A 20565-nucleotide genomic window follows, 5' to 3' on the forward strand; every position below is an offset into this window, starting at 1 on the left:
GGGGCTGCCCGGCCTCCCTTTCCCCGAGGGACATGGGCGGGAAACACGGCTCGACCCTTCAGGGAAGACTCCCATCTCCCCGCCGCGCCATCGCTCCGCTCGCCTGAGGGGGACTGGCTTGCTTCCTGAGGGGAGGAGAGCAGAGGAGGGCGGGAAGGGGGTCGGCGGGGCGGGGTGGGGTTAGCCGGCCCCGCACGTGTGGGAAGGCCGGGCATGGGGGCTTCCTGAGGAGAGCAGCTTTCGCCGCCGAGAGAGACCCGCCGCTGCCTCCGCAGCTCCGCGCAGCCCGACCCGCCGCCGCCTCAGGGAGCCGTGCCCGGGCCCCGTAAGTGGCGCCCTTCTCCCGCCTTTCCCTTCCTCGGGGCCGGGTGGGCGAGGGGTTGGGGGAAGCGCCGCTGCCGGGGCCTCTCGCCTGGCTCGGACGAGACCTCTCGTCCGAGAGGTCCCGTGGGGGACCCCTCGTCCCCCACGTCCGAGCCAGGCGAGAGGCCCCGGTGTGCGGTTGGAGGGGCTCTGACCTCCCGCCTCCGAGGGGAGCTCCGAGGAGTTATTCTTAGTGCCAGGCGACTTGTGCGGGGAGAGAGGCCAAGGGCTTCTCTGCTGCCTTTTAAAGTCCGCCGTGGGGGAAACGGCCCTGGCTGCTTCCTGCTGCCCCTGCTCGTCGTCCCCGCTAGCGCTCGGCTCCTGGGTGTCTAGCGCCCACGGGCAGGGGCACGAGTGGGTGCCGGGCACAAGGGAAGAGGCGCACCTGAAGGGTGCTGGGCGAGAGGTGTGGGACCATATTTGCTGGTCCTGGGGTAGTATCTGCTGCTACTGTGAAGGTTTGGAGGCGTGGATGGGTGAAACTGCCCTCCCTGGGTTTCCAACAAGCTTGCACAAGCACTGACTTTACCTGGAGGTGCTATCCGTGCAGGTTTTTACTGAATCAAAGCATACAATCGCAATGCAACCTCAGTTCTTCAGTGCATATTGAGAAGCTGGAGAAATCACGCTTCAGTGGAGAGCGCAAAGTGGGTGCAGGTCCCTAACTGTTGTAAAGCAAGTTTAGGAAACGTAAGATTCTTCCCCTCTGCCAACTTTGCATGTTTAAATATAGAAATGTGTTTGAAGTTTATGTCATCCAGCGTGTAATGCTACTGGCAGCTGGAGAAAGCCAGTCCAATGAAATAATATTTAAAATTTAACGTATCTGAAGCAGCAGAACAAAATCCTTCATTTTAAAATACTGGTTATCACTTGAGATTTACAATACCATTTGGATGATAGAGTGTTGTAGATCTGATGCAAGTCTTGCCTCTGGGTTAACTCCATTAATTCATCTGAACTAAATTAGTTTTGGGGGAGTGAGGTTGGTTCTGACAGTGAGTGTAGTTTCTGCTGATTGTTATGCCGGTGCTTAACACATAATTCCAGCAAAAGTAACTTACCTGTGAAAGGGATAGAAGTTTCCTGAAGTTTGGCCCAAGCTGTGAAAGGAACTCCTTTAAGCCCACTCTCTGCTTTAAGTATATTAATACCTAACATGTATTTCTTTTAAAAGCTTTCAAACACATTTCTCTGTATTCTTGCTAATTAAAACCAAAACAAATACATTGAGAGGCATTCAGATGCTTCAGAGTTGGGGAATGTAAGACAAGGGATCATGGCATATAGAACTTGTATATATTGAAACAAGCTGATGGTAGTTTATGCTAGAAAGACAAAACAAATTCTATGAAAAGTTCATGTAGACACTGTGCAGATTCAGTACATAATGGATCTTGGATTAGAATTTGGATTACATAGTGTGGAAAATGTTTTGAGTTCTGGTTTGTGTTACCTAATGGCATTAAAACATTAAGATTGACAGTAAAAATAAGCATAAGGCCTATACAAAAACTAAACTTGTTTTCATTGACATCTATAATGTACTATATAGTCAGACAGAAAAAGACATGGTGCCTGCCCTACTCCTGTAAGCAGATGTCCGTTGCTGCAGTTGATTCCATTTGACACTACCCCTGTCCACACAATTCTTCTAAACCCTGCTGGGCTCTGATACAAATTGGGACAGGAATAAAACAACCCCACAGAGACATAAGTAGCCGTAATGATATCTTTTGAAAGGTGCAGTGACTTTTTGTATGAATGGCATACATTTTTAGTCTTTTGCCACATGTTGTAATGAAGATTATCCATGCATGGAGTAATCTTCTGTCTAACTGATGTTACTAAAATACAACTTTTGATTCTTCAGACTTGGATGAAGACTGGCACTTTGTGAAGTTTTAATGCAACGAAGTTTTGATCCCAAAGCTCAGTATGTTGGCTAGCGTGTGCATGCATAAATGGTCTGACCAAGGTTCTTGATCTCAATAAAAATGTACTTGATAAGATGCATGAATATGTAGCTGCTTCTAGCTTTGTACAGACTTATGGATTAAATCAAAATCAGTTTCAACTTTCTTAACAAATTAATGTATTTAGCATATTTTCAACTTGTCTTTACGTAATTCTAACTTTTTTTTAAGCTTAAGGTTCTACTTAACAAGGTACTTAAGGATGACAATGAATTTGGAGTCAATGTGTTAAGTTATTGATGCCATTATTATCTGCTTTATGGGGATATTTGCTATATGAATATGTTGGCATAATAAGTGGCAGTGAGTACAAAAAGACAGGTAAGATAAAAGGAGAATAATAATTTAAAACTTTTTAAAAACTTACTTTTTCACTTTTTAAGTGTTTTGGCAACAATGTATTTTGAAGGAAGAGGCTTCTGTTTGTAAATCAATGGTTGCAGATGGCTGTTACAGTGACTAAAACCAGACAGAGCTCCTGGGTAAGTGTGTTGGATACAAGGATCCAGCAGCTTAGAATTCCTCTAGGTGAACATAATTGCAAAAACCCCATGTACCTTAAGTGAAAAGATGTGAAACTTAGTTTTACAAGTGTAGGGACCAGAAATGGGACAGCGTTTAACTCTGCAACACATTGCTTTTACCTTTCAGCTTGCATGCACTGCAGAGTAACTGAGAAAAGTTGTGACATGTTCATTGCAAAATGAGATGTATTGAAAGGTGCTGTGAAGACTTAGTTCCTCCTTTTGTGCCTTGGCAGATTTTTGTTCATTTTGCAGTGGACTTTATGTTTAAGACAGAGGTGAGTGAAGAGGAAAGACTGCAAATGATAAGAAAGAGCTTAAGCTAAATCTCATTCCCTAAGTTGTCATAGAAGTTCTAAGATCATAAAGTTCTCTCTGCTTTACTCATATACCTTTGGATCATCTTCACCTGTGTTGGTTCTATAGATATTTTGGCATCTGTCCATCATGATACAGGTATCCTATGTCACCACCCCCTCCCAACATGGCATGCTTTCCCAGTTTGCCTGCTGTCCTGTTTTTAACCAGAATTCTCCCCAGCTCATAGGATGACATACTTCAGGGTGGAACCCTTTAGGGAATCTTTCTTTTACATAGGCAATATTAGGTAGGGCATTATCGTAAAATATAGCATGCATTGTAGGCTACCAGTCCTGTCTTTGACTTATTGTTCATTTTGGATACTGGAATGAGCAATTTTCTGCCATTTCTTTTCCCTTCTTCCCTCAGGTACTTCCCAGGCAGTTAGTGATCTATTAATGCCATATAGCCAAAGATGTAGAAAACAGTTTGCAAAGCCATTTGTATGCATATTTGTGACTTTAAAGCAAAACTTCATGTATTCACATTAGGTTTTTACATACTAAGATATTAAAAATTATTTTATATGCTGCTGAAATTATTAGAAAGTATATAAAAATACTTGGATTCATGTTTCTGTGTCTAAAAGTTTTCATGTATCTGAAAGTGCCCACCTTCATGACACCTTTGCCATTTATCACATCGCCTTTGATCCCTCAGTGTCACAATACAATTCTGATCCTCAGTCTTTTTGATTCTTCAACCTTCTGTGCGTTGTCCAGTTGGGGTAAGAATCATCCTCATTCCACTGGTTTAGGAGCTAAACAATTTAGTATTGGTAAGTCAAGTGACAGGGCTGTTGGAGGCAAAGAGTTGAGCTTTCAGGAAATGACAAATGTGTCCTCCTCTCTGCTGGGAAAAGCATTTGTATAAGTGATCTGCCACTACAACTCCAGTGAGAGTTAGAAAGGTTACTAGTAAAAGTGGCTTCTGGGATTCCTAAGTTTAGTCATTGCTGACAGTCATCCAAGATCTGCACTATTATCTTGCCTGATCTCAAAATTGTAATTTATCTGAGTGGAGGTACTCCAAGGGGAAGATCATTTAGAAATGCACTGAATGTTGTCATTGTCTTCACGAGTTCCTGCATAGGGTTGCACATGTGTGGAATAAGAGATTTCTGAATGTATGTAGGATACTGATGGGGAAATGTATTGCATGTGCTTGACCACAGGATGAGCAGTTAGCTCAGGACATCTTGTTCTGCACAGCTGGAGAAGAAATGCACCATTACATTGAATAAAGCATTCTGCTGGCGAGATGATTGTTGCAGATCTCTTAATGTTGAGAGATGATCTACAGAAACTTTGTATGTGGATATCCTTTAGTTCCATCAGTCTCACTTGACCATGAACCCCCATAGAAATGAGGGTGGGCAGGTTGTGACAGTTGATAGTCTAATGGCTGGTGATGGGTCTGTGTTTACTGAATGTAAGTAGGGGAGAGGTGCTACTGCAATAGCATACATAAAAAATTTTCATATCTACGCTGTATTTACTGTGGCCATTAAGATTCTGTCCTAGACTGCATAGACTCCCATATACATACATGCACACCCAACATATGCTACAAAGAACTAAGTGTCAAACTAGAGTAGAATATTAGTATGGTTAAACTTAATGACAGAGGTCCTCACAAATAAAGTATACCTCCATATCATGAAGTTAATAGAATCCTGAAGGAAGACCCAGCCTCTCAAAATGTAGCCCAGACAGCAATGAACTCAGATTTTGAATGGTATGGAATAGCACCAGGAAGGACATCGCAGCTCTTCTAACAGCTAGCTACTCTAGTTTGGGTTATGGCTTCTACAAACAGCATGACATTAGTCATGCTAGTTTACATAAGAATCCAGGCCATAGGATGACTTCTCCAAAACTTATTTTGGAAGGGTAGATTCTCTTTATTAGTGTCTGAATGGCTGCATGCATCTGACAAGTAGAAGTAAACCGGCCATGCAGGAAAAAAAATGGAAGAAATTATCATATATAAACCATGACATTATTGTCCTGCTTGTTCACAGACTCCGGTTCTTCTTCCATCTCATTTTTTCAATTACCTTTTCCTACCACACCCAGTAGTTAATGTAGGTGACCCATAAAGACCTCTGTGCAGTTGCTAGAGAAAGGTGATGTTTGGTGCCCTCAGTTCCCTGTGACAACTCATAAGAAATGCAGCAGAGTGCACACAACAGCTGCTGTCCTGATAAGTAATCAGAATAGGCAGAGTCAGTGCTGGTGATTCAGTGTTACGCTGTAGTCCTCTGTATTGCTAATGGCAGGGTGGTTTTGCCTCTGTAATGGTAACATCAGTTTTTAGAAGTCTTGCATGGCTGTTCTCACTGAATTACCTAATTTCTGAAAATTATTTTGTCACATGTAATACCAGAAAGGGATGGTACTTGATTAGATTCATCCAATTGTACTGGTTACTAGAATTTTGGGGAGCTGCTGAGTTTATCTGCTGTAGAAAGGTGACAAAATGTAGAAAGGTGTCAACTGACAGAATCCAAATAAATAAATTTTCTTCATAGATCTTCTGCAGGGAACTTAACTAGGAATCATTTGTCAGTTGAGATTGGATTGAAGGAAAAGACAAACTGTACCAAGTGATTTTGCCAGACTTCACTACCGTCTTCTGTGTTTAATATACAACTTCACTTCATCTGTGCTTTTTGCTTTCCAGAATAAAGTGATTTTTTTGAGAAATGTATGGAATAAATTTATTTTTGCTTAAAAGAACATTCTTCTTTACATGACTTTTTGGGGGGGGACGGAGTTGGATTAAATGCAATCTAATCTTCGTTTCCTTTACTGTGAAAACAGTGAATGATGTGGATAACCTGTTCTATAGCTGTGTGAATTCATGTAGCTAACCCCTGGTCCTTGCCCATTTTGTTCGAGGTTAGTTTATTCTGTCTGGAGTTTGATTGCACGCTGTTTGACAAGATGGGAAAGCGATTGTGTTTATTTTATTTTGTTTGCGCAGTACCATGTGTATTGTGGTTATGGAATAAATAATAATTGAAATGGAATTTGGAAGGGATTATTTATTGTCCTCTTCTCAGTTTCCTTAGATTGAGAAACATCTCCATATTAGTTAAGGAAAATGTAACATTTGGCTATCATGAAGATATCCGATTACTCCCATGAGGACTTAAATTAATTCCTCTGAATTCAGTGTTTATGCGTGATTTGGTGTAATATGGATTTCATTCTGCCCTTGAATGTTTTTGGACTATCAAGCAGTTGAGAGAAAACAATGGGATGTGACTTGCCATGAAATACTTTCAATTAGGTGAAAAAGCTTGTGGAAATACAGAATTAGCATGAATGTGTGATTCTTTTCAAAGGTACACTGATGGCTTCAGTGTGCTTTTTACAAGCAGTAATTTAGATGACTGGGCTGTATTTTTGATTCTTGTAATGATAGTCTAACTTGGTTTAGGTTTTAAAGTTAACAGTAAGTATTTCAGTGCAGTCAGTAGCAGAATTTAATTGCTTTGTTCTGCTGTAAGGATTCAAAGAGAGGGAGAACTATTAAGGGTAGTACTGAACAAGTATGTATCATGAAACATCAGTTTTGTTGTGTGGAAATTGAAGGCCAGCAAAAATTCTTACATGATTTTGCAATAATAGGTACATGGTAATTTACATGTTCTGCTGTTGTTTTTCCTCAGCAATATGTTTTTAGAAAATCTGGATGTGTTACACCTATGCACTGCTTACCAAAGTGTGTCCACCCTCTATGAGTCTATGTAAAGAAACATAGACTCAAGGAGGGGCCCTGGGAGGTTAGCGATAAGGAGGGGCCATTCTGCAGGTGCAATGAAGTCTCCTCCTGTGTGAAGAGGGAAGTCCCGAGCTGGGGGCTTCCTGGAGGCCTGTTTGTAGAAAGCACCTCTTAACATCTATGAATTTGTATTTCAAAAAACTGTTTTTCAATAAGGCATGAGTATGCACTAGGTAAATTGCTATGCTGACAAACTAATAAGAGAAAAATGACAGTTAGCTAGAACTAGATCAATAAAAAGATCCAATATAAAATTCAGTAATATGAATTACAAAGAGGTACACTGCTTGGTTAGAAATACTATAAAATTGGCAATTATAATATTCACTGCAGATGGAAAAGTCCTGAGAAGTTGAAAATAGTACTACTTAAAATATCATCTATGAGGAGACTTCACTATTGTACTTAATAAGCCTCCTTTGGGTTTTCCCTGTTTTAAGGTGACCTACGTACCTGTCCTTTCCATCCCTTGAAGTGTATCTTATCCTTTCTGTTAGTTTAATTCTGTGCCCCATTCTGAATTGGCCCACATAGTTACTATGGATAAAGATTAAAATAATCTTTTCAAGTTACTTCATAAAGTACATTGACTCCTAAGGAAACCTCAAAAGTGAGTTGCTGTTCCTCATATTCTCACAGTGCTGTCTTTCCCATTTCCCAACTTATTTTTCAGTGCTGTAGTGACTGCTACACTTCATGTTTACATCAGTTCGTGTGGAATAACTTGATGGTCTGTAGAGATCTGTGCTGGTGTAAACAAATAAACTATGCCTACAGCCCCATCCCCTGACCGTGCTGGAGCTAAAAACATCTTTGGAAATAGACTTATGGAGGTGAAGTATTTTTCCTAAGGTCCATAACTGGCTTCTTCCAGTATTTGTATTTTTCTGCCTTCTTGTCCAGAGCCAAATGGATTCTTGTTATTGTCCATTTATGTGAAAGATCTAAATACCTGGCAGAAAGTAAAGTCAACATCCTTATTGTTTTCCAGTATCCAAATGTTTGAAACCAAATCTAGCAGATTAGTCAGACTCTTCTTGTGGTCTAAACAACTGAGTGGGATTTCAGCACATTAATCTTATTTAGTTGCCACTTATGTGGTAAAAAAGAGTATTATGAGGTTCTCTGTGGTAGTTTGTTTTCTGTAGCAGTGGTGACTGAAGATGAGATGCTGCATAGGGAAGCAATGGTGATTCACATGGTATTTGCTCCTGAGGGTTGGAATGGGAGCAAGTGAATATCAATACCTTGTTTAACGCACGTGGTAGAACCCAGATCACCTGAGAACTTCAGGTTTTCAGTCACATTTTGCATAAATTCTTGTGCTGCATAGAACTTAAGTTATGAGCCATATCAGGTCTGCATCGTTCTCTGGGTTGCATGAAAACTAAACATGTGATGTAAGTAAAACATTCAGTGCTGGCTTGTTTACATATTCTCAGAACGTTAGGAAGAAGAGCATACTTTGTGGTCTTTGGTTTTACTCTTGCTGACTTGCTAGCAGAAATTTCCTTGACAATAAAATAAATATGTTAGAACAATCCCACAGTGGACACCAAAATTATTTGAGTGCATACTTTTGCAGGAATGAGTTGTTCATAAATGTTTTCCCATATGGAAAGTGTTGTGACTTCACAATTAATGCATTCTCTGCTTCTTTCTTTGTCAAATATATTTTATTATCTTTTTAAACTAAAAGCAATACAGCATTAGAGTGAGATATTGCTTGCCTGTTTAGCAACAACAACAATAAGAATAATAATTCTATTTTGCTGAAGTGTGTGACAGTCACATCAGAGCTTGAGTTCATGGATGTTTTAGGCCAAGGTCATCACGAAGACTAATTTGTGATCTTCCAAACACACACATACTCCCCAAAATCATACATTTGGATTTTAGAGCCTAGTTTTATTGTAGCTCTGCCAATTACAATGATTTTATATATGACTTTCCTACCAGTCTTGCTTTCTGTTCATTTCTCCACCTCTGTTTAGTTTTCCCTGGTCTCTTCTGAATGTCCAACCTCTGAAATTGTATTTTTGGTGGGAATTATATTGACCAACTATTGCTGAGACTCCTTTAGATTTTCAAGACAATGAGAAATTTTCAGGAGTTGAAAAGTAGATGTTCATATGTCATTTGGAAAAACCTTCTCCTTATTTGTCCTGTGAAAATGCAACTTTCATCATGGTGGTAGAGCCTGATACTGAAAAATACCATGCGGTAGCAAGTTAACATTTGCTATGAGGTGTTCTGGTAGAATGACTATTTTACAGCAGCGAGGTATTCACTGTCTGATTTTTGCATGGTGGAGAGAGAAGATACTGTCTGAGAGGGAAAAATCAGCCCTGTAACATGCTTTCCCTAAGAGAAGGAAGTTGGTTCTAATTGTTTCAACATTTATTCCTTAGTGGGACACTGCTTCTGGGTATCCAGTCCAGAATTGTTTGCAGTCTCCCATGCAATGTCCAACTATTAGAAATATTTTATTAGACCATTTTAATTTATTACATGCATGTGCCTTATTCTGAGGCAACTAGTTTCAACATCAGACTTAATAACCCCATTTTGTATTTCTATTTGTCCCAGATACAAACTTTTATAAACCTTCCTGCAATTTCATAGTACTCTGTAAAGCCTTCTATGGTGTTTAATTGCCTATATACTCCACTTCATTAGTTGTCTAAGCAAATAATTTTGGATTTGTATTAAATACAATTTTTTTTTCTATTTGACTGTTTTTCTGTCTTATGTGGTAACAGATGGGTTGCACTTAGTTCAATGAACCAGATGCAAAAAGAGCAGAATTTGCAGTAAAATACTGTTGATGTTGCATTTTTATCCACACACAATAAATTAAGTCAACTTTCTGATTATGTAAAGCGAATGTTTACACTATTTCATTGTTACTGATTAAAACGTATCCACTACGCTCTGTGAAACAAGTAGCTTTCCCAGTCTGGATGGGCTCATAGGTATAGTTTGTGCATTTCTTAACTGAAGCCATGTCAGCATAAGCAGCTCTTGTGTTGTGCTCCAGGCTGCTATCTCTTGTTCCTGCTTCAATAACCATCCCTCTGTGTTTGCACAGCTGTTTGTGGTACTGTGCAATGAACTGGATTGGGAAACTAACTCATTTTTTTCCTTGGGATACTTTTGATTAAGGATTAGTTCCCTGTTCCAGTTTGTCACATGGCCACACACATGGCTGTGCAGCCACAACTAGGGGATGGATACAGAGGAGAAAATAGAATAAACAGTATGAGCTGCTTAAATTGTACCACCTTTGGGAGAAACTATCGACTATGCTTCACATAGCTGTAAAACATACAGTAATTTCTCTTATCCTCTCTGACTTTTGTCTTTCCTTCCTTTTAGACCATCATCTTTTCTTTTTACTGGAGAAAGCAGTAGTTGCAAAAGCTTTGGTCATAGGAGTGCTGTATCCCTCAAACTTTTGAAGTAAGTTTAAGCATTTAGAATCATATTTTTCCTGCAACATAGGAACTCCTGTAGAGTTCAGTTCCATATTTTCATTCCTTTTAACAGGAGCTAAAAAAAGTAATACCTTTTTGATCAAGAAGATGTCACTCACCAATTGCATTTTTGCTGCTGCTATCTTGTACACTTGCTTGGTAAATGCCTTGTATATGAAACTATATTTTTATGAAGTATTTTGGATAGTTCCTACTTTGCATCTGTTACATCTTTACTATAACTGTAGTTCCGTTACTGCATATTTGACCTGATTCTGATCTCGGTTTGGCATTGTAAGTAGGGAATATTTCCATAGGAATCAGTGAAATTACTGAAATTGCAAAACATCCCTCTTCTCCCTGTCCCCCCCAACACTCTCTCAACTCTAATTTGCATTTATTAGTAGGCTATTATAAGCTATCAGAAATAGCTTATGTTTTGATGCTATGTTTATGAAAACATGTAATATCACAGTATATTTGTCCAAGCAACTGCTTTATGATTGGTACAAATCACTCCTCCTGTAGAAGATGGTGAGTGGGATAAGTATCTTCCTTTAATCTAAACCAGGGAACAATGAAACCCTGTATTTTAGCATGGTTGAAACCTAGCTAATAAAAGTGTGGGTTTCAATGTTCCATATGGTTTCTAAGGGTCTGATAACAAACATTGCTGATAACACACAGGCAAACAGTGAGTTGATTTAATTGCAACTGTTTGCAGATGGCAGAAAGGCAGCAGAAACACAGAATGATGTGAATGGTGCTCATAGAGGGACAGCTTGGGGTTGGAAGTGGTGGCTGGACAGAAGCCTGGAACTGTAAGCAAAGAAGCTCATTCCTTGTACTTTGAGACCCTCTATGTTCAGGGAAAGAGGACTCTGGAAATGCACAGCAGGGCTTGTGAGATATGCAACACTGAATTTCTCCACCTCGCTGGAGAAGATTGCAAACCCTTGAAAACAGATCATATGAGTCAAAAGGGAAAACCAGAAGTTGGTGGAGCATCTGCTTTCTAGGGAGACAAGCTTGCAAGTGCTGTACATAGAATCTTCTTTGATGGTAAACAAACCCCTTGAAAAATTCACCCAAAGACTGGAGGAAGACCTGAAACAGTGCTATATAGCAATTTTACCCACAGTGCTACTTCTGTGAAGTAGCATTCTCATAAACAACTAGCATGGCTGCTGGCTTGAAGGTGGAGAACTTTTGCATTTCTCTTAGGAAAATTAGCAAGCAGGATTTCAGGAACAACAACAAAAAACCCTCCACAAAACTCATCTTGGGAAATAAATCTGTGAATTGGATAGGCTATAGAAATTGTCTGCCTGGATGCGGAACTGGGTCAGTCAGGGAACTTGCATAAGGCTCAATATTTTACCACAGATTTCTACTCTGGAGGCCCAGGAGGGGAAAGGTTGGATTGCCCCATCAGAAATACTGCAGTCCTTGACATTAGCTTTTTTTGTGACTGATACAGGTCTGCTGAAATTTATTTGGCTTGGTTCAGTATTGCTGGTAAATCAGGTAAATTACTAGGCAGAACAGAAAGATAACTTTTTTAGCACGGACTCTGAGGTAGGAGCCATTACAAGAAACACGTTTTCTTGCCTGAAGAGGCAAAGCTTGATATTGTATCAGCCTTCAAGAAACTGAGAAGTGGGATGTGCTTCATATCAAGAAGAGTGAAACTCTCGTGTTAAAATCCCACCCAAGGTTGCAAAATGTGAAGCAGTATATACCACACGTTCAAGTTGATGTTCCAAAATATGATCCCACACCAGGCTGCATAGTGAGGAGCAGCTGACCATCCTAAGCAGTGGAGAATGGAAATCACAAAAATGTTGCTCCCACCCTGTGTGGGTTGTTTTGCTGGCCTTTGGTATTCATTTGACCATTTAGAGAGGTTCTCTTCATTCCTTGTATGTATCACTGAAGACCTGCATCAAGAAAGCATGTCTGAACCTTCAGCCACTTCTGGGATCTTGCTCACTAGTTAAGATAATATGGCAGCATTGTACCGTGTTACAGACTATGGGAATTTAGCAATGTGATGCTGGAGAAGTTTTTTTGGAAAAAGAGATCCTGGCTGATACAGAGTGGGGTGTTTTGTTTTTTGTTTTCTGTAGTGAATCTTAAGTTGGCAAGCAAGTCAGCATCCAAAGACCAAACAATCCAAAGAACAACCAAAGGACTGTTTTTGTACGAGGATGAGTGTGTGACAGTTTTCTGTGTGACTTCAGGCTTGTACCATATTACCAGTTTGCTTTTGGATGGTAGGAAGAAGATACTGCCTGGATGCCTGCCGCAGCCCGTTTGCTATACTGAGACATATACTATGTACTAAAAGGCATATACTAAGCCCTTTGAACCAGGTGGACAGTTACTAGTATGAAATTTGTATGAAAAGGGAAGTGGGAGAAGTCTGCTTACTATTGATTTAGATAAATGAGCCCTAGAATTCAGCAGTTCCTCCTACCTGGATTCCAAGTTCATGTATTAAGACCATCTTAGCCCATGGTGGGGATGAACTTTCATAATGGTCTTCTCCAGAAACTGAGAAAACAGCTGTGGAAACTGAAGACTGAAATAAATAAGTAAATAAACCCCTCCTATACAAATGCAGCCTCCATAGGTTGCTGTCCTTGTCTTTCTCAGCTGCTTTTTCCTACAGTTCACTGTGAAATAAGAGTAATCACACTGAAATAAAGGCACACTGAAATAGAACTTGGGAAGTATTTTCTTAGAAGTCAAGCAGAACTAATAGTGTCTATATTACTTCTGTAGAAGCCTCATTACTTCTGTAGAAGCCTCAAATTCAAAAATACTTTTTGAATTTCAGATCAAGTAACTTGGAGTCAGAGGTTCTTTTGGCATTCCCATCAGACAGTGAATGCCACATCAGGGTGCAGGGTGTGGTGTTAGTATTCAGTTCATTAGGCGGAACTTGGAATGGAGTAAGACTTAAAGTAACTTTTATAACCGGTATTCTCCAAATATCTCTATTTCCCTAACATGTACCAGTAAGGCTCCAAACTGAACAACTGACCTGTCCAAGTTTACTCAAAATGGATTTGTCTTTTGCAGGTGTTTCTGCCAGTGAAGGCATCAGATTTGACTCATTATTATGAGTCATCCACCATCGACACTGCTGCAGTGTTACATTCTAGACTTTAATCTTGCCATTCAGGCTGTTGTGGCATTTACAGGTTCTTAGCTTGCCTGACAGCTCTGCATTGCTTGTGAATAAACTTGTCCTTACTCAGAATCACAGAATCACAGAATCGTATAGGTTGGAAAAGACCTTTAAGATCATCGAGTCCAACCGTAAACCTAACACTACCAAGACCACCACTACACCATGTCCCTAAGCTTCTCATCCAACCGTCCTTTAAATACCTCCAGGGATGGCGACTCAACCACTTCCCTGGGCAGCCTGTTCCAATGCTTGATAACCCTTTCAGTGAAGAAAAATTTCCTAATATCCAGTCTAAACCTCCCCTGGCGCAACTTGAGACCATTTCCTCTCGTCCTATCACTTGTTACCTGGGAGAAGAGACCAATCCCCACCTCACTACCACCTCCTTTCAGGTAGTTGTAGAGAGCAATAAGGTCTCCCCTCAGCCTCCTTTTCTCCAGGCTAAACAATCCCAGGTCCCTCAGCCGCTCCTCATAAGACTTCTGCTCCAGACCCTTCACCAGCTTCGTTGCCCTTCTCTGGACACGCTCCAGCACCTCAATGTCTCTCTTGTAGTGGGGGGCCCAAAACTGAACACAGTATTCGAGGTGCGGCCTCACCAGTGCCGAGTACAGGGGCACGATCACTTCCCTAGTCCTGCTGGCCATGCTATTTCTTATACAAGCCAGGATGCCATTGGCTTTCTTGGCCGCCTGGGCACACTGCTGGCTCATATTCAGGCGGCTGTCAACCAAAGTTATGGTTTGGTTTTGGTATACTGTCAATCAGAGTTATGGTTGCACCAAAAAGGAGTTATATTGCAAGTCTGTCATTTCACAAATGTTGCAGCTGGCATGGCCACCAAAAGAAGCAATGCCACTTGTCTACAACAGTTTATCCTTCTCCATATGTCGCCCTGTGGTAATGCTCGTACAAGAATTTGTGTGGCTTTGTAGTGGATTGGATGAGGAAACTAATCTGGGTCAAAACTAACTGCTTCTTTGTACCTACTCAGTATTACTGTGGCTCCATTCCCCAGTTTAATTCACTTTGCAGCCACAGAACTGTTTATGTTGGCCCAAGGGAAGAAGGCAGGAGTGAGCATCCAGTCAGGGTACACCACTTAGTTTGGTGGAAATGCCAGTTTGAGGTGTTACTTCAAATTATGCCATAACCAGAGCTTTGCTGTCTGGTAAGCACCTTTGCATTCAGGTGGGTTGGCAGACCAGCCTGCAGCCTTTGCAGCTGAGGATTCACTGTTACCTGTGTACAGCAGCAGTGTCTACTTCAGCAACTCCTGCAGCTCTGCAGGAAAACTTTTGGTGCTATGGATTTACTGAACACACCACTTATGTTTTGGTATGTGTGGGAGTACTGGGAGGACTTCAGCTTAGCTTTTGTCTGGTCCCACAGATTGAACTAGATGTTAGAGTGCATTATGTGCTGTTCTGAAGCACATATTCCAATTTCCTTTCATCCAAAAGGATGGTCCAGCATTGCTCCGTGGAGTGAACTAATGCACAGTGAATGGTCAGGATGACTGGGAGAATAGTTTTGAAAATATGCATCCGATCTGAACAAAAATGCCAGTGTAAACATACCAACTGTGACTCGGCTCTGCCTATACATGCTGCAGATAGATCATCACACTGACTGTGGTATCGATGGGGTTTCACTTGTACATGACTCTCTCGTTCTTTCACATTGCATTTCAAAACTTGTTCTGGTGACAGTTCTGCAGCTGTTGCTGCTGTCCCACTGTTGCTCTCCAAGCTCTGAGACTGATGCACTCACTCTGTGTTGGTGGTAACAGTTGGAAAGAGCAATAAGATTCTAGCACCATTTCATTACCTATCTCTACATTGGCAGTAGTCCATGAAAATTGAGCTAAGTGTGGCACCATGAAGTTTAAGTAAAATAAAAACTTTTTACCAGACTGTGCACATGTACTCTGATGAAATTTAGTACTCAGAGGGGAATTTCTTATTTCAGACTGACTGTGGATCTTCAGCTGATGGAGCTTTGCCAAAAGGAGGGAAGTGTAAAGACAGTTTTTGAAAGGGTTGCATTTGGTGCATAATGGCAAATACTGGATCTGCATAATGTAAGAAGCACCAAAGAAAGAAACCTGAATGTAAGAATTTAGGCAGGAAACAATCCTCTTGGATTCCACTTGGGCAGACAGTTGACTATTGAAAAAGTAATTCTGCAGGAAGCAGCCAGCCAAGCTTGAATTGTGAGGTGAACAAACCCAATTTCTGGCCTGAATCAACTGAACTGTATTTGAAAGATGAACTTTACAAACTGTTTCCATTCTTGTTTGAATGTATTAGTAGCAATGGCTACACTGGAGCTTCTTCTTGTTTTGACAGAGTCAGGGAAATTAATTGCACATCAGTAGGAAGACAGATGAACCCACCATCCCATGTGCTTTACTTGTATTTGGTTATTTTACCTCTACTTTTCTCATGCTGTTGATTTTTCTTAGATTAAGCTCTTAGACGGGCCTTGATTCTGAGCTGGGTGTTGCTGCAGTATGAATAATTGCAGAGATATTTTTTATCTTAGCACAGCTGAAAAGTTTTTTGTTTTACTAACTAGGACTCAAAGTGTATTTATGGAAATAATTTTGCCATGTGGCTACAATCTGTAGTAAATTCAAGTGCTTTTATAACAAAGCCCTTAATTTTGAAGGGATTTCAGTCTTTTTGATTATACATAACTGTTTGAATTTCTGGATCAAGGATAAAGAATTAAGTATTTTCTTTTTCTTTTTTAAAGAAATAAATGCTGACTCTTCCTTCCCCTCCTGTTCTGCAGCTAAAACAGCTTGGCAACAATGTTTGAACATGGTTCCAGTTAAACCAGTTTTGGAACATAGTTTGGCAGGCCAGAATGGAGTAAGGCCAAAGTACATTAGAGCTAAGTTTTAAAACCTAATTCTAAGCTAAAATTGTAGCTGTAGTGAGAGAGAGTGACGCAAAACTCAAATACAATGTTTGTGTCTTCCCTTACATCCTTTTTTGTTCTTTCTTCAGTTAGTCAAACTGTGCTAGGCTGCTAGAAAGTGTGCTCAGACTTCTCATGAATCTTACAGCTTTTCTGCCTGAGCCTCGGTCAGTGTGGATAGGAAATTACATAGTTAACGTTCTCTGAGAAGTAGCTTACTTTTTAATCATATTATCATTAGGTAAAATTTCACTTACCTTAAAAATTAAGTTGCATGGAGCCTATAGCACAGCAGATAACTGATCTTTTTCTTTCCTGTGTCATTTCTTGCAAAATGGTTGAATTAAAGGCTGTTTCCATCTCCCTTGATACCTTCCAGTGTTGTACAAACACAGTTACTTTCAACTGCTTTAGTTTATCTGCTGTTGACTTTAGAAGTACAATTAGCAATATGAAAGGATGACTGCAGGATATTATTTTTAAAGTTTGTATAAAAGTGATTGTGCATCTTTTTTTCCCACAGTGAAAATGTCTAGACTTTTCTGAACCTTTGTAAAGCTGTTATCCAGACAAATTAGTTCCATGAATTTGAGCCACATCAACCTCAAAAATTATCCAAATAAATGGGGTCACCAAGTCATTTTACTCTTAGCTATAATACAAAACACTGCTCATAATCTGAAAAGCTGACAGATATGAAAAGAAAATTGTTCACCAGCTACAGCCCAACTTTTTTTTTTTTTCTTTTTTTTTTATTTTTAACAGGAAGATTTTCAGTTCATCTGAGTGCTAAAAATATTTCCCAGCAAAGTGAGCATTCTGTTGCATAATAATTTGGGCTGTCTCTGGGCATTGATAAGTTGTATTAAGCATAGATGTCATGAGGAATAATTTGTGGCTAACATCTAATGCCAAGCCTAAAAGTAAAAGTCCATGCAATACCCAGTTATGTTTTTAGGGAGATATTCAATTCATTTGGGGGAGGGGGGATGTCATACTCCAAACTGTCAGTAGCTTCTCTTTGATCTTTTATACTGTTTCAGAATTCATACCAATGCCAAAAATTAACTCCTCCATATCCATGGCTTCTCATCTGGTTTTGATTGAGCTTTCCAAATAGCCTTTATTCCAGCATGTGCTGAAATTCTTTGTATGCCATATACTCAGCCTGATAAACTTTGAACAAAGAAATCCTCTGAACACTACTCACGTTCACTTAGAGTCCATCTCCTCTCTTTTACACAAGCTTCTCCAAATGTGCTTTGTTCTAGTTCCAGGCAGTTAAGACTGTGAACATTATTTTGCTTGGTCTTTTGTCCTTTGTGGAAGAAAGGGGAGGAAAAAAAAAGTAGTGTGAATAAATTGAGTTAAGCTAAGTTTAGGAAGAGCCAGACTCATAGTTTTAACAGTTTCCCCAGCTGAATTATACTTTCATGCTCTGTTTATGTGTTTTCTTTGAAGAGAACCTGTTAGCAGAACACAACTTTAATTCCATGAAATAGCCTTCTGAGGGTTTGGTTTTTTCAGAGTCTGCATTATAGAGCTTTAGGAACAGGTAGAGTGAAAGGCAATATGAAATTACTTCAACTCTTGAAGGAGTCATGGCATTGTCATCACGTCACTGATCCCAGTGTGTATTTTATGGTGATAGGCATGAAATGGTAGAGTAGCTGTCTCTGCTTTCTCAGAGGCATTTTCTGCCCATTTGGATGATTTATGTCTAGGTCATTACAAAATTTCTAATGTCACACACTCACACAGCTATCACAGCAGAGAGCAAAGTTATACTTAAAATAAATAATGGGGTCTTTATTCTGAAGGAGTAGCTGTCTTTGATCTGTTTGATGTCTGGGCTCAGTAGCTCTCCTGCATTTTTCTCCTTTTCTCATGTTTTGGCTTAATAACTACCACCAATTTCATATGAAACATTGCAGTCCAGTGCTGAGCCCACTGATGTCCTTCAAGAGTAAACCCATTTTTTCTCTTCTGGACAATTCATCGATTTGCTGTTGCCTACCCTAAACATCCTTTTAGAAGTATTAAAAGTATTCCTGGCTGTTGCATAGGCTCTCTGCAGTTTCTGGTGGGTTTGTCATTCCCATCAGAAAAGCCCTCTTTTTAAGGTCAGTTTTGAAGATAATGAATCAGTTCTAATGCTTTGGAGATTGTTGGGTTTTTTTTTTTTTTTCATTTCTCTTTACGATCATAGGGAATTTCAGAGTAAGTGAAACATGTTCAACTGTAGCCTTGTGAAGTCTTAGCCTTCCTGCTTAGAACGTTACCTAGCTATATTTGACAGGTAGAATATGTTGCCTTGAAAATTTCAGAAGAAATACCTATTTATGTTGTATGGCTAGAAGAACACCACTTTTCTTTTTCAGACCTTTACTCTCAGGGTTTTTGAAGATTTCTCTCAACATCCTGTCAACAAGAGACTGTAGTCTGTCACCATCCAGTTCATCTTTTAGGATAATCAGTGAGTTAGGATGACTACTAGCACTACTGGAGAGTTACACACAAGGTAGAACCTCTACCTATAATTCAGAGGTAAAGTAAATGCAAATGTTTTTGTACACAACAGGCAGTCTTCTATGGCTGGTTTCCATAAGTATCTGCAGTGCTATAGCAGAGTATCAGGTTTCATTAATTTTGTCTTCTATTTTAAAGTTTTGTACCTGCAGAGTTCAGAAATAGAGAGTTGGTTAGTCTTTAGGGAAATCTCTGCCTAAATCAGAACAGGATGCCAATTAATTCTAGGTGGGTCATATGGCATATCTTCAAGGTTGATTTTTACCTTTTGTTCTAGCAGGAAATTCTGCTGTGCATATAATGATAGATTTTAAAAACTATATTTGGCTAGCACCAAAAAACGTGTCTAAGTTGTATACCACTGAAACTTCGCTAGTGAGTACAGAGTCACTCTTAATCCAGAAAGTCCTAAGGAGCTCTTTGCCCTTCATATTCTTTTATCAAGACCCAGACTTCCTGCCTTGGATTTCCAAACTTCCATGCTATTTTGTTACTTTAATTAGAGCTTGTTATTTGTATTTTAAGTATACCAGATTGATAGCGTTTGAGAAGGATATTTTTTCAAAGCTGTTTATCACCTCAGACCAAATAACGTGAAAAAAATTGTGTTGTTATTAATGATGAAGCATGGACTAGTAATTGCTGCATTTTTCTCCTCTTTTTTTCCTCTTTTCCAAGATATGGATAGATAATGTTTTAGGTAGTTCAATACCAGACATTGAACTCTGGATGCTTTGTTTCAGAAGCCTATATAAAGTTTGTGGAACTGGAGGTATTTAGGTGCTTTGACCTATCATTTCTAGACTTCAGTGGAGAAATGCTGAAGTACAACAGTGATTTTCCTTCTGTTATCATCAACGTACTTCTAAATTGTTTTTCTTTTGATCATTAGAATTCTGTTAGATTTTTTTGCAACCAAGACAAAGGATTCTTAGCATAAAACCAGAAGTAATTTAAAATGTTTTAAACAACATTTTCATAGTGGAGCAATTACTGTATCTCAGTAGTTTCCTGTCTGATGAATTGCTCTACTTTCATTCATCTAGTACAGTGTTCGAGGTTAAAATAAAAAACAACAAAAAAATCCTCTTTGAAATTTCTTCTGATGTGAGTTATATTTTTGAAATGAATACTTACAATTGATCATTTAAATATAATGTGTTATGTGATGGCTTTTGATATTCCATTCTACTGAGGAAAATATTAACATTTTAAAACTGCTTCACTCAAGCAAATTTTCAAATTTATTAAGATGCTTATGGGATTGTTTTAACCTCTACTGAAACAGATTAAACTCACTACTGCTTTTTGAAGAACACTCATCACATCAGACCACCTTTCTCTTCTGGATTTATCACAAAATCAGCACCACTGCAGTTAATGGGGCAGTCAATAATGATGCATCTCTCAGTACCTGT

At 39.6% G+C, this 20565-nt stretch overlaps 1 protein-coding gene across 2 annotated transcripts in view; it reads left to right on the top strand.

The window, feature by feature from the left end:
* Positions 1 to 222: 222 nt before the first annotated feature.
* Positions 223 to 20565, top strand: part of SLC7A2 (solute carrier family 7 member 2) — a 61736-nt gene continuing 41393 nt past the window's right edge. For both annotated transcript variants that reach the window (XM_075500153.1, XM_075500155.1), the window contains exon 1: positions 223 to 325. The gene's annotated coding sequence lies outside the window, so the exon portion shown is untranslated. The remainder of the gene's footprint in view (positions 326 to 20565) is intronic.

Source organism: Mycteria americana, chromosome 4 (genome assembly GCF_035582795.1).
Source record: "Mycteria americana isolate JAX WOST 10 ecotype Jacksonville Zoo and Gardens chromosome 4, USCA_MyAme_1.0, whole genome shotgun sequence".
In the NCBI taxonomy this organism is placed as follows: Eukaryota; Metazoa; Chordata; class Aves; order Ciconiiformes; family Ciconiidae; genus Mycteria; species Mycteria americana.